The sequence below is a fragment of the Ictidomys tridecemlineatus genome, chromosome 11 (genome assembly GCF_052094955.1).
Source record: "Ictidomys tridecemlineatus isolate mIctTri1 chromosome 11, mIctTri1.hap1, whole genome shotgun sequence".
NCBI lineage: Eukaryota > Metazoa > Chordata > Mammalia > Rodentia > Sciuridae > Ictidomys > Ictidomys tridecemlineatus.
The window spans coordinates 119,042,271-119,057,764 of NC_135487.1; the positions used below are offsets into that span (position 1 = coordinate 119,042,271).

General features: G+C 44.9%; 1 pseudogene; it reads right to left on the reverse strand.

The window, feature by feature from the left end:
- Positions 1–1,449: 1,449 nt before the first annotated feature.
- LOC144367793 (intelectin-2-like) lies at positions 1,450–14,402 on the reverse strand (annotated as a pseudogene).
- Between the last annotated feature and the right edge of the window lie 1,092 nt (positions 14,403–15,494).

A 15,494-nucleotide genomic window follows, 5' to 3' on the forward strand; every position in this document is an offset into this window, starting at 1 on the left:
TTCATTCTTTTGCATGTGGATATCCTCTTTTCCCAGCACCATTGGTCAAAAAAGGTCCTCTTCCCATTGAGTGGTCCTGGCAACCTGGTTCCAAGTCATTTGACCATAATGTGAGGGCTCATTTCTGAGCTCTCTGGTCGATTCCATTAGTCTCTGTGCCAGTCTTTATGCCAGTAGCGTGTGGTTTTGATCACTGTAGCTTTGCAGCACATTTTGAAATCAGGAGGTGTGGACTTTGTAATTAATTGCCAAGAGTAACTAAACTATTTTCCTGGATTCCATGAGCCACTCTCACAAATTATTGAACCCAAGAAGGATGTCTCTCAGCCAGAGAGGAATACAATTATTCCACTTAGAGTAGTGGAGATAAGGGAGGGCTGACTATAAACATGGTGACATTCTAGAGGAAAACACAATAAAATGCCCAACATTTAACCAAGGGCCAATACTGATGTCATCCTGTCCCACCTGTACTATAACCCAGTGGGGATGATTGGGTCACTTGGCCCATTTTGAACAATGCCCTGAAGATGGGATCCAGGAGGGTTAGCCACTATCCTAGAAGAGGCATCCTCAGAGGCCTGCCAGCCCCATTCTTCCCTAAGGAAAAACCCACCACCAAGCTGTCAGACACCAGATATGGATATTGGGTGACTGTCACCCACCCAATCCCCCACACAAAAAGACTATTTTCTTCCTTAGGAGTTTCAGGTAGAGGATGCAAATTGAGCAGTCCATATGGGTAAGGTAAGAAGGAGCAGGACAAAAAGCCTCCTCCCTGCCCTTTACTTCTCTGGCTATTTTAAAGGGTTACCTGAAGGGCTTTGGGGGATTTCATATTCCCCTGTCAGGATTCCTAAGCCCTAACAGTCCAAGCACGGAGGTGGTGGAAGTTGAACAGTTGAGAGCAATAGACAGTCTTTTGGAATCTCCTGCAGTGCTTTCCTCCCTACGTAAGAAGATCCTGTGTTAATTCAGGAATACTCAGAGGTGAAGTAACTGGACTGTGAGCACTGTAACCAACCAGTCCATCCTAATCTGGATGAACTGTCTGGGCAGTAACTGTAGGCAGGTGGGGCATGGCTGGAGGAGGTGGGTCACTGGGATCTAGTGACCCTAGAAGGGTCTTCTTCCCAGAGGTCCCTCCCTACTCTATTCGCTCTCACACGTGTGTCTCCCCCCTCCACTTCTGCCATAAGTGGAGTAACTTCCCTCCACCACACCTTCCATCATGATGTTCCACCTCACCTTGGGCCCAAAGCAATGGACTTGATCCACCCTGTACTGAATCTGTGAAACCATGAGCCAAAATAAACTCTTCCTCCTCTAAGTTGTTCTTGACAGATATTTTGGTCGCAGGGATGCAAAGTCAAATAACACAAACACCAATCCCTGAATTAGATGATTTATTCTTCATTCCTCTACTCTAATGTTCTAGTTCCTGGGCAATTGGTTCTCCATCCTTGTGACCGCATCCCTGGGAGAAGAGCTCCGGGTCCCATAGTCTGAAGTTCTCAACGATAGAAGAGAAGCACAGCTGCCTCTGTTATCTCCCGGCTGTTGCTGAAATGCACCTGAGTTCCATGTCCATCTGCGTCAAAAGCAGAGAAGTCTCCACACTACTTGGGATTACTCTCTGGGAAGTATCCTCCTCCACCAATGCAGTGCTAGGAAACAAGGAGAGGAGGAGGTGGTGATGAGAGGTCTGCCAGGGATTCCAAAGACCTCCAAATCCAGGGGAAAATGCGGTCCTCCTCAATTCTCCGTTGGCAGTGTTGATCTATTTCTCCCATGAAAACGTCTTAATCTTTAGCCTTAGTGACACACCATCTCCTCCTGACTTTCCTTCAACTTTTCTGCACATTCCTTCTTAGATCCCCTGGCTGGACTCTTCCTTCATGAAATCCCTAAGTTCTGCTCCCTCACAGGGGGACACATTTCCCTCTCCTTGATAGGTTTCTGATCCTCTCTGGCTACAGTTCTAACTGTCTGGAGCTGCTACATAGGAGATGAGCACATACCCTTAGCCTTGGGCGATGGAGGTGTGGAACTGGCTTCTGATGTGTACAAAGCAGGTGGACCTCACCTCCACTCAGCAGGGGAATGAAGCTCTGGAGATAGGTGTCCCCCAATGAGACTGAGCTCTACCCCCCTGAAACCCAATCGCTTTCCTCATTTGGTGGAACTTTCTCAAGGCTCCTCCTCAATAATTAGGGCTTCAGAACATGCTCCCCTCTCTCTTTTTTGTCTGCCTCTCTTGCTTCTTTTGTGGGAGTCGAGGCTGAGGAGCCATCACTGAACCCCAAGAAAAGGCTACTTTCTGTGTCTGTGTGGTTATGTAATAGCCAGCCCAATTCACCTGGAGTGACCCTGACTGAGTTAGTTGCGTGTTGCAACAACTAACAACTCACTGATGGCCCAAAGCTCTATCCCCACTCCATTTGTTTCTTGGGCTCAAACTCTATCACTGGGACCTCTCTGAAGGCACTTCAAGCTCCCCCCAACTGAAACACAGTTAGGTACTTCCAGACGTCATTTAACAATGGGGACACTACCTGAGAAATGCATCTTTGGGCAATTTTGACACTGTGTGAACATGATAGTGTTTTTACACAAACTAAGATGACCATGGTGTCACAGGTAATATAATCTCCTGGGACCTCTGTCATATTTGTAGTCTGTCATTGATCAAAATATTATTATGCAGCAGCGTATGACTGCGTATCCTTCATTGACCCTAAACATGTCCATCTTCCAGACATCCTGACTTAATAAATGATATTTTTTTACCCAAATAAAAATGATGAGTTCATTCTAGATGTGTTGTCTTTCCATCATCTGTGTTCAGCTGGACATAAGTTTAAAATCTTTGGAACTCATCAGTACCTCCTGTTCATCCCTCTCAGTGCTCCCCTATTTCAGGCCTGAACTATTGTGACCACCTCAATATTGGTCTCCTGGTCCTTAATCTCATCCCACTAGAATCTGTCACCACTTTGCTACCAGCACAATCGTCACAAAAACGATCAAGTTGATCTTCCCTTAGTGTTTTGTTGGCTCCCGTCATCTATAGAATAAAGTTCAAAATCATTGGTGTGATGTGAGGTCCCTTCCTAATCCAGTTCCTATCACTACCCCACATACATCTCATGCACCAAAACTGCAAAACAGCTTGGTATGCCACATGTCCTCTGAAACACTGATGATTCTGAACACATTGTTCATTCAACATAAATTGCTCTGATACCTCATAAATTTCTATCTATGCATCTCTCAAGACAGCACAGAAGTTACCTTTCTTGCAATCATTTCCCAGACACCCCCAACAGAGTTAGGTGTTCTTGTAGGTCCTCATTATTTATAGTTGTTGTGGGGTTTTTTTGTCTTATTTTTGGTGCTGAGGGTTGAACCTCAGAAGGTGGAAAGATCTCCCATGCTCTTGGATAGGCAGAATTAATATTGCCCAAATGGCCACACTACCAAAAGCATTATAGAGATTTAATGCAATTCCTATTGAAATCCCAATGACATTCTTCATAGAAATAGAAAAAGCAATCATGAAATTTATTTGGAAAAATAAGAGACCCTAAATAGCTAAAGCAATCCTTAGCAAGAAAAGTGAATAGACCTTAAACTATACTACAGAACTATAGTAACAAAAACAGCATGATATTAGCACAAAAATAGATTTGTAGACCAATGGTACAGACTAGAGGACACAGAGACAAACCCACATAAATACGATTTTTCTCATACTAGACAAGGGTGCCAAAAACATTCACTGGAGAAAAGATAGCCTATTGAACAAATGGCGCTGGCAAAACTGGAAATCCATATGTAGCAAAATTAAACCTCTATCTCTCAACCTGCACAAAAATCAACTCAAAGTGGATCAAAGACTTAGGCAACAGCATGGAGACCCTGTGCCTACTAGAAGAAAAAAATAGGCCCCAATCTTCACCACGTCAGCCTAGGATCTGACTTCCTTAACAAGTCTCCTAGAGTGCAAGAAATAAAATTAATAATCAATAAACGGGATGGATTCAAATTAAAAAGTTTCTTCTTAGCAAAGGAAATAATTTATAACTTGAGGAGAGAGTGTACATATTGGGAGAAAATCTTTACCACATGCAACTCCAATAAAGCATTAATTTCTAGGATATATAAAGAGCTCAAAAATCTTAACACCAAAAATACAAATAACCCAATCAATAAATGGGCTAAGGAACTGAACAGACACTTCACAGAAGAGATACAATTGATCAACAAATATATGAAAAAGTGTTCAACATCTCTAGCAATTAGAGAAATACAAATCAAAGTACTCTAAGATTTCATCTCACTCCTTTCAGAATGGCAATCATCAAGAATACTGGCAACAATAAATATTGATGAGGATGCAGTGAAAAGGTGCACTCATACATTGCTGTTAGGACTGCAAATTGGTGTAAGCACTCTGTATGAAGTAAGAAGGAAATCAGTATGAAGATTCCTCATAAAACTGGCAACAGAACCACCATTTGACCCAGCTATCTTACTCCTTGGTTTATACCCAAAGGACTTAAAATCAGTATATTATAGTGACACAGCCACATCAATGTTTATAGCAGCTCAATTCACAATAGCTAGACTACGGAACCAACCTAGGTGTCCCTCAATAGATGAATGGATAAAGAAAATGTGGTATATAAATTCAATGGAATATAACTCAGCTTTAAAGAAGAGTAAAATTATGAGATTTGGCAGTAATTGGTTGAAGTTGGACAATATCATGCTAAGCTAAATAAGCCAATCCCACAAAACCAAAGGCCAAATGTTTTCTCTAATATGTGGATGCTATTTCACAATAAGGCAGGGGCACTAACATTTCCTTAGATTAGGCAGAGGGAAGTGATGGGAGGGGAGGGAGGGGATGTGCAGATAGGAAAGATAGTAGAATGAAACAGACATTATTACTGTATGTATATATGTGACTACATGAGAAATTATATCCCTTCTATGTGTGATATATCAAAGTGCATAAATGCATTCTACTGTCATGTAAAACTAATTAAAAACAAATAATTTTTAATCAATAATTATGAAAATTATTACTAATTTCCATATATCAATTATATTTACTTCCTAAGAATGTGAATCTTTAAAATGCAAGATTTAAGAGAACATTTATTCAAAACCAGAGTTCTCCAAATTAAAGTTGTATGATAATTCAAAATATAAAAATACCAAATTAAAAATTCATTTATATAGTCCAGGGTTCTCTGACTGGACCTATTACTAATAACATATATTTTAAAACTTGTATGTTACTCTCTACACTGGAAAGTAAACTTGGTTGTATATTCAAAGGACAATTGAGAGATACTGACTTGTTTAGAGGGTAAGATATAAAGATATTTTAAGACCTTCTCTCAAGAAAGGATTGAAGTTCTCTTAATTTGTCCATTTTGCATTCTAGATGTAACATTAAAATGGATCAACTAGCCTACATACTATAAAATTACAAATGATCAGGGAAAGTGCTTCATTTTCATTTGTTATTAGGTCTAATCTCAATTACTCTCATGAAACAAGGCCTTAAGAAATCACCTATTAAGGGAAAGAAATTAAGGAGACCCCCCTCCCCAACTTAATACAGATAAGAACTAATTCAGGGAGATTTTCAGAAGATCCAAATACATATATTGTAATATTTTACAACTTATGCCAGATGTTTGACCTCACCTGGAAAGACATTATGCTATTACTTAACCAAACTTTAGCCTCCAATGAGGAGGCCACCCTAAAAGTAGTTTGGGGGAGACCTACATCTTGCCCATGCCCCAACAGCACAAAGTCTCAACTTGAAAGTCTTTCGTGGGTTGTTCCTGAATATAATCCTTACTGTAACTCCAGGTAACAGAATGTTTTATCTCAAAGGCTCAGCATACAGCAATGGTGCATTTGAAACCTCAACCCTTGCTATTGGTCCTAAACAGCACAGGATGCCTGTGCCTGGACAGGAGGTCCTGGAGCCCTGGTGCCTGAGACTCAGCAAGGAAGAAGGGAAGTCACAGTCATATATATATATATACACATGCTCACATAAAGATGAGTACTCTAGATGTTAATATTACAATTTTTCCAGTATTAATGTTATATTTGCAATAGCCTTATGACCTCAATACAAGGAAATATTTCTTTAAGAAAGCAGAAGTTGAGTGCGCACGGTGGCACATACATATAATTCTAGTGACTAAGGAGGTTGCAACATGAGGATGGCAGGTTCAAGGCCAGCCTCAGCAACTTAGCAAGACCATGTCTCAAAATGAAAAGGGGATGTAGCTCACTGATAGAGCACCCCTGGATACACTCTCCTGTGTAAAATAAAAAGAAAATGAAAGAAAGAAAGAATGAAAGGAAGAAAGAAAGAAAGAAAGAAAGAAAGAAAGAAAGAAAGAAAGAAAGAAAGAAAGAAAGAAAGAAAGAAAGAAAGAAAGAAAAGAAGAAAGCAAGCCAAAGCATACTAACTATAAACTAAAAATATTGATAAAATGGACCCCATTCAAATTCTGCTTATATGGCACCATTAAAAGAGTAACCAATATGTGGAAACTAAAGAGAAAAAGGGGAAAGTGTGGCATCTCATGAAAACAGAAGGGAGACCAGTAGAAAAGAGGAAGGACCAGGCAAAGAGGAGAAGAGAAAAAGACTAAGTGAAAAGTGGTCAAATTATGTCTTGTGCGTATAGGAATATGTAGCACCAAGGCCAACTGGTAGGTATAAATACACCAAGAAAAATGAAAAAAGAGAGTAAAGAAACCAAATGGAAAAGAGAGCAATTTAGATACACATGGCACATCCCACACAGGCCAGCATGCCCCCTGCCGCCCCACGCCTGTGTGCAGGCTGCTGTCTCCCAGAAACTCACGTGCTCCGTGTTGCAGCCAGTGACTCTCATCCCAGCACAGAGAGCGTTGGCTGCTTTTTCATTATTAAACACCCTGAACTGGACAAATCCTGCAACAAATTCTCCTGAAAAAGAAAATGCAAACAAGAGCCAAGTATTAAAAAGAGTGACTAGAGCAGGACACAGCGGCGCACACCTGCAATCCCAGCAGCTCAGGAAGTTGAGGCAGGAGGATCCCAAGTTCAACACCAGCACACCAGTGTAGTGAGACCATTAGTAACTTAGTGAGATCTTATCTCAAAATTAAAAATTAAAAAAAGACTGGACCTGTAGTGCAGTGACAAAGTACTCCTGGGATCGATTCCCAGTATCAAATAATAATAATAATAACAAGAACAACGAGAAGCATTTTCTTTTTTAACCAGATGAAGATGCCCTAAGCCAAAAGTTTAGGCTACAGCCAAACATCAAAGTCCCACACCCTTTTGGCCAGTGGTGGATGCATCCCAGCCCTGACCTTGACCTGGGGGAACCTCTGTCATCTGGGGTAAGAGGCTGGAACTCACAGAAGACTTGTTTTCCTAAAGATTGTGGAGAAATTAGACAGTACAGAAAGCTCACCAGGCCCACCAGGGTGGTGCAGCCTGTAATGCCAGTGACTCAGGAGACTGAGGCCCGAGGATCATCAATTCTAAGCCAGCCTCAGCAACTTAGTGAGACCCTGTCTCAAAAAAATAAATAAATAAAATTATCTGGGGAGGTAGCTCAGTGGTAGAATACCCTTGGGCTCAATCTCCAATACCACTAAATAAAAAGAAAATAGAAAGAAAGATCGCTATGTAAAGTTGAGCAGGTTAAGCAATTGTCAGATGCAGCCACCTGTTGCTGTTGACACCCATCTCAGTCAGTGACCATGGGCTTGTTTTCCCAGCATCACCTGCCTTCCCACTGTCATTAAAGTCTAAGCAAACAGTAGGGTGCAGCAATCAGTGTGGCCAAACTATAAGGTTCCAGCGAGGGGTGAAGGGAGATAAGAAAAATAAAGACTCACACACACACATATGATTTTGAAGATAAAGCTGGGGTCGGGTGGAGTGCTGCTCTCTGATGGAGAAGCAGATCTGAAGCGTTACTCCAGCAATCTCCATTTATATATGTCTCATTATCAGGTTAAAGACTCTGCACGAATTATTCTTTGTATTCAGGAAAATTACAGGACTGGAAACACTTATGCAGCTTTTCCACAGTTGCAATGTGCAATGTTAGGAGCTTTGTGGAGTGCTCAAGAAAGTCCATTTTTAAAGGTACTATTAGAGGACAGGCTCAGGAGTCACAGAGCTGGTGAAAACATTGTGGTTGTCAGCAAGAGAGGTCCTCTACTCCCAGAAGCTGTGTGCCTGAGATCATGGTGGAAGCTGATAAGACTCATACACAGAGCCTCCTCATGCAGGGCATTCCCACAGCAGCTAAGCATCCTGTGCCCTGGTGCAGAAACATTCCAAGGCACCAGGCATGCCCCGGTCATGAGGTCATCAGAGACCTCCAGTCTTAGTCACTGCTCTCCACAGTAGGAGAGTGGTAGCTCAGTGGTAGAGCTCTTGCCTAGCATGTGTGAAGCACTGGGCTCAAATCTCAGCACCACATATATAAATAAATAACATGAAGGCCCATTAACAAACATATAAAAATTTTTTAAGAGGCAATGGCTTCTGATTTTCTGATCCAAGACTTAATTTCTGTGGTTTTATGATACTGAAAAAAAGTCTTTTTTTTTTTTTTTTGGAGTAGGGGGTATCAGGGATTGAACTCGGGAGCATTTGAACTCTGAACCACATCCGCAGCCCAATTATGTATTTTATTTAGGGACAGGGTCTCAGTGAGTTGCTTAGTGCCTTGCTTTTAAGAAAATTAATAGCTATCCTTCAAAATAAAAATAAATCTTCACTGGATTCAGTGTTGCATATCTGTAATCCCAGTGGTTCTAAAAGCTGAGAAAGGAGGATCATGAGTTCAAAGTCAGCCTCAGAAAGTTAGCAAGGCCCTAACTCAGTGAGACCCTGTCTCTAAATAAAATATTTAAAGGGGCTGGGGGTGTTGCTCAGTGGTTAAGTGCTCCTGTGTTCAATCCCCAGGGCCAAAATAATAAATACATAAATAAAAACAAATCTTCCTTACTACTTTGCTAGTTCTTTCCTGTAAACATTAGCCTTTGCCTTTTCTTAACTATTATAAGAGGCTGCAAAGGGAGGTGGTTAGGAAGGCTGGGTTTATGCCCTGTGAAATGGCGAAAATTATAATCCTAACTGCATAATTTTCTCATGATGTAATGACAAAATCATGTTAAATTTCTAGAAATTAGTCTGACATATTTTAACAGCTCAATCAGTCTATACTAGCTCTTGCTTTTTTTGGTGGTGGTACTGGGGATCAAATGCAGGGCTGCTCTGGCACTGAGCCACATCCCCAACCCATTTTATTATTTATGTTGAGACAGGGTCTCATTAGGTTACTGAGGCTGGCCTCAAACTTGCAATCCTCCTGCCTCAAGCCTCCAGAGTAGCTGGGATGACAAGTATGCACCTCTGACCCTGTATAGCAGTTCTTTATTATTGTTATTTACCCTCTTTCCCCCTTTCACCAAGAATTCAAGAAAGGACTTCTGATTGGACTTTGGGAGCAAACACTCACTTTGACCATTAGGTGAGTAGTTAAGATGCGGTTTTCTGAGCATCACCAAAGTCGTAGACCACAGGTATTGCTGGGCCATTGTCATTCCAACACTTCCCTAATCCATACTTCACTGGATATTTCTGCAGGAACCAAAAAGAAAAGTTTTGTAAGGACAATAGATATGCCACCATTTTGGACAGGAAAGGGATCCCTTCAAGTCAACTGTCATTACTCAGAAACCAGTCTTAATAATGACGACTCCTTCTTCCCCATAGCAGGATCTCTCCAAGAGTCCCAAGTCCTCTGTGTCTCTTCCTCTTTCTTCCCACTCTTCTCTCCATTAGGCCTCTTCCCTTGCCTGGCTCAGAGTCTCTGGGATATGCATGATATTGCACTGAACTCTTTAAAATACCACTCAAATAGAAGTGGCTTTGATTTTCCCAGCCACTCACTCAGGACATGGCTCCAGAGAGCTGATTTGTCCCCCAACCCCAAACACTTAAGTGCTCCCCAGCCAGCAACCCTGTGTACCTGGTAGAGGCCAAACAGATTGTGTCCCAAATGCTTGAAGAAGCCAGATGTGGTGCGGTACCTCAGCAGAGAGCTGTTCCGCCAGTTCTTCATGGGGCTCTTGTTGGGCACATGCCAGATGCTCAAGTCCGCAGCCTGGATGTCGTAGTAGCCAGGGTTCTGGAAAGCAACCAACACTGAGACTGACCAGCCCAGAATGCCCCACAGGATCAAAAGACACACATGAATTCCCTCAGCTGAGCTGACAGCCCTAGGCTCCAGGTGGACAGATGGCCAGCCGTGCTCACACACACCCACCTCCAGCAGATCATGACCCCCACCATCACCCCGCTCCCTAATGGCCTTGTGGGAGGAAGCTGGATATCGCCATCTATCTGAGCTGGTGACCCATGCTGGGTTCACAGAATCTGACTATTCCAATAACTTAAGAAAATGACAAAGAAAGCATGCAAACACAGAGATGTACCTTTTCAAAATCAGGAGGTGGCTCTGTGACCTTAGGGGTCTGTGGAAAGAGAGAGAGCCACTGGAATTCTTTATTCTTATATAGGGGACACACAAGGGGAGATTCCATGGAACATTCTATCCCAAAAAAGGGCAAAGGGGTAGGATTAGAAAGGAAGAGGAGAGTGTAACTCAACCTCATGGGGTGACACCAACTCCTGAAGCCACACCTTCCTTATCCCAATGGAAGTAAAGCCTAATGTATTGCGGGTTGCAATAACTGTTCAGTACGCCTTTACTCAGGACTTAAGGGTGTGCACACAGCTTCTCTTCAGAGAGGCTCCCGACACTGGGATGCAAGACATTAGTTATTTCTCTTCTGCTCCAGCCCCATGGCTGCAGCCCCCCTCCCAACCTCCCTCCTGCATGCTGTGGCCCAGCCACACTGAGGTCCTCACCCTTTCCCAGTGGCACCCACCTTGTAGTCGTCACTGGTGGCCGCCTCTGCAGACCCGAAGGTGTTGTAATTGGCCCAGTTGCCGTCCCCCTCTGGGTAGTCTGCCCTGTTGCCCTGCTGGCTGGACCACCGATCGCCCACCGTGCACTTCCCAGCCATGTTGTTCTCGTGCACACTGGCCACCAGGGTCCAGCCACCACCCGCAGAGGTCATGTCACAGAAGGTCTGGTAGATGGCACCATCCTTGGCCCGGAAGAAATACAGGCCATCTGTGGAGAGAATCAGCCCAGAACCTCCCTGCCTGGGAGTTCCTGGTCCATCTGAGCCCTAAGACCAGAATGTCCTGGGAGCTAGAAGTGTATTCTGAAGGTTCTCACACTGTTCTCTTATCTCCAAGGGGAGAATAAGAATCCTCCATGGGTATCTCGTGTTTCTTCCCTTCTAAAGCAGAGGTGTTGACCACCATTGTTCTGTATTATCTTCTCAAAGAATTTATAAAGCACACAGAGAAAGATGGTTCCTTCGTTTAGAGACAGCCTCCCTCTGGACAGGAGAGGCCAGAAATCCTCATGGAGCCTCATCTCAGCAGAGATCAGAATGAGGCCCCTGCACTTCTCAGAGCACATGCCTCCTGCGCTTTAATGTGGGACTCAGATTCCCCAAGTTCAGAGTGGGCCTCTTCTCCACAACCTGCAGGGGGCTGGTCCCTGTGAGCACCTGGCACATTTCTCCCTTGGCCCCACAGGCAGCTCACCTAGATCTTACCAGAAAGCCCGTGATTCCCCCCAAACCACGGCAACTTGGGAAGCTTATGTGGGCTCCTCCGTGGTCACCCCTCCCCGCCCCCCTGACTTCCATGGAAGCTGTCGTCGCTGCTCAGCCGTCAGGACAGTTCTCATTGCCTCCCAGATTCTGAGGAGCTCTGAGGCTTTCTGCTTCATCTTACCTGTGCCCCTTAGGGTTCCGTCACAGCCTATGAGACTGCTGACTGCAACACAGATTGGCTCCTCAGCATCAGAGCACCCTGCGACCCACGTCACATCGTCAACCGGCCCTTTCTCCTGGGCCCACAGGACAAGGAATCAGAAAAGCTGACACCTTTGCTAATCTTGATCTTGCCGTTTCTGTAAGAAACTACCTGACTCTACAAAGAACTCATTTGTTTGCTTTTTCTTTCTTTTTTTGGCCTTAAACTTGTGATTCTCCCACCGGAGCCTCCCATGTCACTGGGGTTATAGGCATGTGCCACCGCCACCAGCTTGTTTCTTTACTGGCCACATTTGTCAGCCTGCTTGACAAACTAACTACACGTACAGATGTCACCTGGCCAGGCACAAGAAGATATTGATACTCTGGCTTCTGCTTTGCTGGACTAAGGAATTTCTATGTTTCTGCCTCAGGAATCTCATGCTTTGTGCCATCATCCCTGAACCTGCAGCAGACTAACTCGATGGTTCACAAGTAGAGGAGGATCTTAGGTCATCACAGTTCTTGCCACCACCCAAGATCACTGGCAAACTGCATGTTCCCTGTGTTCAGAAGATCATGTGCTGCATGGAACACAAACACCTCAAATTCCCACCAGAGTCTGGTCACAGTGGTGCACACCTATAATCCCAGCTATTCCGGAAGCTGAGGCAGGAGGATCACAAGTTCAGGGCTAGCTTGGGCAACTTAGTGAGACCCTGTCTCAAAATAGAAGAAACTAAAAAAGCTGGATTTTTAGCTCAGTAGTAAGAGTGCCTCTGGGCTCAATCCCCAGTGCAGAAAGGAAGAAAGACCCACTGGAAACCTCTTTGGGGTGAAAATTGGAGCCAGAACAGATTCTGTTCCTCTTGATCTCCATGACTAAGCTGTGTTGCACTAAAAAAGGTTCTTCAAAGAGAGAATGCTGGGTTGGTTCATTACTTACCTCTTGCTTTCTGGCAAGTTTTTTTGATTTCCTTGCAGCTTCTAGGCAGGGAAGAAAAGGAAGAGGCACATTCTTCGTCCTCCCAGAACATCTCGGGAGAACGGGTCACTGCTAGAGAACGTGAGAACAGTTCTCATTAACAGGTCTGGTACCACTGAGACCGTCCTTACCGGACATTAGTTTCCACCCAGCCCACTGCCTCAGCTCGTCACTGTTCTGAAATTCCAAGAAGTCAGGGACTCCCTCTGCTAAGACTGTGTGATCCAGAAGTTAGCACAGGCTGAAGAGTCAGAGTCTTCTACTCCACCAACTTTACTTAAATCCCTACTGTGTGCACCCCCCAGACACTGGGCACTCAAAGACAATTTGGCACACTTCTTCAAGAGATTGCATCCTAGAGGGAGGAAGGACCCCGAGAGGGACCCAACTGAAACTGGGTAAGGAGAGGCCCACCTGTGGGGACAGGAAAAGACAACCTGCTGAGAAGGGACCAGAAGTCACTCAGAGCAGGTTGATTCTTACAGAATGAATAGGAACTGGCTATGAGACAGAGGGAAAGGGGAGAGAACACTCCAGAAGGCATGCAAAACAGCATGAGGGGATGACCAAGCAGAGACCCATCTGCTGAAACCACAGGTCAGTGGCCTCCTTGGCTGGACCATAGGATGTGATGGGGTTGAAAACTAAAGCTGAGGAATTAGCAGAGACCAGCGGGGAAAGGGCCTTGTCTATTGCTCTAAAAGCACATGAAAGAAGTCAAGCATGGTCGCTCCCACCCATAATCCTAGCCACTCAGGAGGCTGAGGCAGGAAAATCGTAAGTTTGAGGCCAGCCTCAGAAACTTAATGAGACCCTGCCTCAAGATGAAAAATTACAAGAATGGCTTGAGATGTGCTCAGTGGTAAAGCATCCCTGAGTTCCATTCCCAGTTCCACCAAAGGAAAAAAAAATGCCATCAATAAACTCTTCTTACTCGTGGATGGCAAATGAAATAGTGTATGAAAATGTGCCTTTTCACTTGACGATGGAATGAACTGAAATAAACAATAGACCAGGTAGCACTGGAACACATCACCATCATGTCTGTCATGAGAAATGGAACGGGAAGGATGGAAGTTAGAGGAAGATTCCTGACACCTGGGACTACCAGCTCCCTCTACAGATCCAAGGCCAAGGCCACAGGAGCCAGAGCAGCTGGGAGAGGACAGTCTCTGTCTCTGCCCTGACCTCCTTGCAGCCAGACCCAGGAGAAGCCAGAAACCTGCCCAAGTCCACATCTCAAGCTGGCAGCCACGGGTGTGCTCCGTGCGCCTCCAGGACTCCTCTTCTGGCCCAGGGCTTTAAAACCCAGCCCAGCTCTACTCCCTGTGCTGCGAGGCGCCCCAGAGGGGAGCAGAGGGAACTGATGCTCCTTGGAGTGATTTACCTGCGCTGCACCATTCAGTGGCCACAGAGAGAAACAAAAGGAAGCAGAGTCTGGTCATTGTCCTGTAAGGAGAAACAAGACGCCAGGATCACTGACTGGGCCACCTTGGTCTTCCTCCCATTCTTCCTCCCTGACTTTGCTGAGTCAGGAAATCTCCAGAGGAAAGTGATCAACCATCTGGAACTCCTGAAATAGCCTCCATCCCTGTTGACCCCTATAAACACCCAAGGGGCCATGGCTCCTCCATCCCTAGACTGACACCAGACCTGAGCTGGTGTCCTCACCCTCCCCCACCACCATCCATGGATCTTGTCCCACACCCAGAAACATCTTCCTAGCCGGGCTCTGCAGCGTGCATCTGTAATGCCAGTGACCTCGGAGGCTGAGGCAGGAGGATCCCAAGTTTGAGGTCAGCCACAGCAACTTACCAAGAGCTTGTCTCAAAATCAAAAATAAAACAGACTGCAGATGTAGCTCTGTGGTAAAGCACCCCTGGATTCAACACCCAGAAAGAACCCAAGAAAGTAAAGGACCCTTTCCCATCCACCCAAGTAGCTCCCACCTTCCTGCCTCACAGACCACAGAAGCTGAAAGTCCTTCCAGGTGGAGACTCCCAGCTCCCTCTGCAGAGGGTCCTGATGTGGGTGAGGTGCTGAGCCCTTTATGGGAAGAACCAAACCACACAAGCCCCGCCCAGCCCAGCTGCTTGCCCCTCCCCCTGACACTCTTCCCTTTGAAGGTACCAAAGCTTTATTCTCTGGAAATGAGATGGGATGGGTGACAGCAGGAGGAGCAGGGAGCTGTGCTCTTAGTCACACAGGTGACACTTACCATCTGGCAGGGGAGTCCTGCTTTGTCAGGCACACCAGAGGGTGTGTCACCAGACTCTTGGGGTACATTAGACCTCACAGTCCTTCCCTGCCTCACGCCCTCCCACCTCAATCTGATGCCCCAGCTCCCCACACACATATTATCCTTCAAGGCTCTCCTGAGCTTCTCTGAGACCTCTCCCCTAAGACTCCCACCAGACAAAGCTGATGGCTTCCTCCTTGTCCTCCCACTCTGCATTGTCCAAACACTAATTTATCACTCAGATCTCACAGCAATTCCATTGTCTAACTAATTTTTTTATTTAGAAATTATTTAAAAATTAAAAATGTTGCAA